Raw genomic sequence first — 3,495 nt, 5'->3', positions numbered from 1 at the left:
CCTGCCAGCAGAGGCGGGCCGGCTCCCAGTCCAACCAATCCCCTGCCAGTGGAGGCGAGTCCTCGAGAGGCTCCGGGCGGTGCCGAGAGCGCGTGTGGGAGCGACGTGACGCGGCCCCACCCCTCCGGCGCGCGCGGAACGGCAGGTCTCCCGGCCAATGGCATCGGGGGCGCCCCGGCCAATGGGCGCGCGGCGTGGGGGTGTGGGCGGGGCGAGCCGGCGCGCGGGGGGCGTGGCCACGTTCGCCGCCGCCGGGAGTCGGCAGGACTCGGCCGCTGGCGCCGCCGCCATCTTGCGTGTCGGGCGGGCGGCGGGTGCGCGCGCGCGAAGAGCGAGTGGGGTGTCCGGTCCTGTCCGGCCCGGCCGGGCCAGCGGCCTCCCGCGGCCCAGGTCAGCGCCGCCTCGGGGGGGCCGGGGGGTGGGGGCGCTGGGGGAGGGGCGTGGCCTGGGGAGCCTGTGTGGGGGAGGGGCGCGTGGTCTGGGGGCCCGGGAGAGGGGGGGAGGAGCCTGTGGGGGGCATTGGGGGAGGAGCGTGGGGGGTGGGGGGAGCCTCGCAGTGGGGGGAAGGCCGGTGAGAGGCGGGGGCGCGGGAGCACCCTGGGGTGGCCGGCTAGGTGGGCAGCTGGACTCTGGATAAAAATACCCCGGTCTGGTCACCAAAGGGCCAGCAGGGGGTGGAGTCTAGACTGGGGTTGGGGGCTCCCTCCCCCCCATCGTGCCGGGATTGGGGGTCCCCTGCCATGCTGGGCTGTGGAGGCACCGAGAGGGGAAGTTGGCTTGGTTGAGGTTATGTGGCAGGTCGCAGCCAGGCCTGGAGGGGGAGCAGAGACAGGTGCCTAGGAGAGGACGCTCCCCACACCCTGTTCCCTCCCCTCCGGCTCCCCCGTATCCTGTCTCGGCCAGGGGCCAGTACCAGATACTGCCGAGGAAAGGGGCAAGGAATTGTGACCGGATGACCCGTCTCCTCTGAGCCCCCGTTTGCAAGAGGCCGGCTTGTGCAGTGGGCTTGCTTTGTGGTTTTGAAGCCTTGTTGTTAGAATTACCCCACCCTTGATTTTAACCCTGCCTCAGTGTCACCTTGTGGCAGTGAGTTTCACAGGCTCAGCGTTTGTTTCCCTGCGTGACCCCGGGCTGTTTGCTTCATCTACCTGGGATTCATCCATCGGCAGAAGGGCCTGGTGTCACGGAGCCCCAGGATGGGTGCTACGCCCCAGGTTTTAGACAGTGGGCTGGCGCTCCCAGGGGTCCGTTTCAGCCAGTCTAGACCCCTTCATTCCACCCCAGGCTCTTACATGACACACGTCTCTAGCTTTGATCCAAGAGCAACCTGTTAACCCTTCCACCCCCACTGGGTAGCCGTGCAAAGTACGGAGAGAAACTGAGGCATGCATAGGCATCAGGAAACTATTACAGAAAATTCCTGCTTTGTAACACCTGGTTTGGTGGCGTTTCCGTTGTCCTCTGCCCCAGGCTGGCTCAGACCTGGGAAGTGCCGGCAGCTTTATCCTCTCCTGGCTGCTGCGAGGTTCAACAGCTTGTTTGGCAAAGGCAGAGCTGAGCCCCAGAGAGATGAGCGACCTGGAGTTCAGAGGTGCTCGCAGGCAGCCTCACCCAGAGCACAGCTGGGACCCTCCTTTGCGGGAGTACCCTGTCAGCGTAATCTCGGCGGCAAAGCGGGTCGGTGTTGCAGGCTTGGAGCCGAGGGGGAGAGAGACTCCTTGTTTCCATCCGGCTTCGTCCCTGGCAGCCTGCGCTCAGCCCCGGAAAGCACGGCTCATTTGGTAGGAGGTGCGGCGAGCCTGCAGAAATCCGGGTGAGGAATCGAACTCCAGAGTGCTTGGCAGGGTTCTGAGCCAGTTCTGTAGGCTCCCGCCCTCTCGGTATCGGTTGTGACTGCTTCACCGCATCGGCGGAAGAGAGTTGATCTTGGATAGACAGGCGGACTTTGTGTCTTGCGACAGAGACTTCCAGCTGCGCTGTGGTATTGGCTAGTAGGGTGCAGAGAGCCGGGTGCCTCGGGGAGGGTGGTGGTGCGTGCTGAGCAGAGGGGCTGTGTGTATGTACACTGGCCATGGCGTGGCAATGATGCCTGGCCTTCTGACTAGTTGCAGAGGGGCATGGGCATCATCTCAGGGCTCCTGCAATAGAAATAATCAATAACGATGATTAGCACATGGAGAGACCAGCCCCTGCATGCTTTGCAGGGAGCTCAGGGCAAAGCAGCCCAAGGGCCTGGAGGAATCAGTCTGCGTGGGGGGATGTTCTGGGGTTATGGTAGAGCTTGGGTAGCACCCCCCGCCCTTCCCAGTGAAGGCAGGAGCTGTAGCCTGAGGGGCTGACTACTGCTACTTGCTGGGATGAAATAAATCAATCACAGCCTATGTTGTGTGGGGCAGCATGCTTGCAAAGCTGGCTGGCTCGGGGTGGGGTTGGGGGGGAAGTGGGACCTGGGGCCTTTCCCCTCTAGGGGGCACCAGCTCCGATCCAGCCCCAGGGCAGTGGGACTGGCTGGCTGCTACCCTTATGTTACCTGCTGTTAAGGGGAGAATTGGGTGTGTTACTCTGGGGATTGCATGCATCGTGTTCTCGTTAGGTTTGGGAAATCGGTCAGTTGACCACCTGTTGGAACACGATCTAATCTGGTTCGAGAGTCCAGCGAGAAATCGGGGATGTAACTGGTGTCCTACCTCTTTGATTGCATCGTGGTACCATTTTGGGGTTTTTTTGTTTAGAACTTAATTTTAGTGTGTCGCGTTGTTTCAAGTTAAAATAACTCCGGGAACTCTGTAAGGTGAAGCCTCGCAGAAACCAGAGTCTTATTCTGTTCTCTTCCTGTTGCTGCTGCTGTGAGAAATTAGCGCTTTGAAACATTTGCCTGGGATGTGACTGGTCAATTGCCTGATTAGTTTTGGACCAGTCCCCTGGATGGAGCCAGACTGAGGGATGAATTCTGAGCTGCTAATTTGGTGTGTGTGGGGGGTGTTCAGGGACCGTTCCTGCATTAATCCAGCCAGAGGCCTCTAGGAATACTTCTAGGAGCCGCGGAATGGATCCCTGAGGGATCTTGGCCTCGGAGTGGACAGGCAGCTGAGCCGAAGCTCCCACACCAATGCTGTGGCCGAAAGCGCAAATGGGATCGTTAGCGTCTCAGAAAGATCGAGAGGGGTCTAAGGAAACCCTGGGTACCGAAGGGCTCTGATACAGCGGAGAAAGGCAGACCAGGAAGTTCCCTCAGACAAATCCGATGAGGGCCCCGATTTGTCAGCACTGGGGTGAACGTCTGTGCTGTGAGAGTTGTTCTCTCTCTCCTCTGGGGGAGCGGTTTGCTGTGGCTGGGCGACATCCCTGGGCAGGGAACCTGGAGGGATCAACGCTGCAGGGTGTTGGGTTGGAGAAGGCCTGTCAGAGAAGCGCATGGGGAGGAGAGGTTTGGGGCAGCCCTTCACTCCGTTCCCGGCAAGCTCTGTGAGAGACGTGGTTCGGGTAGAGGGTCAC

The sequence above is a fragment of the Terrapene carolina genome, unplaced genomic scaffold, assembly GCF_002925995.2.
Source record: "Terrapene carolina triunguis isolate 2854851 unplaced genomic scaffold, T_m_triunguis-2.0 Scaffold848, whole genome shotgun sequence".
Classification (NCBI taxonomy): domain Eukaryota; kingdom Metazoa; phylum Chordata; order Testudines; family Emydidae; genus Terrapene; species Terrapene triunguis.
This window is presented reverse-complemented; position numbering follows the sequence as displayed.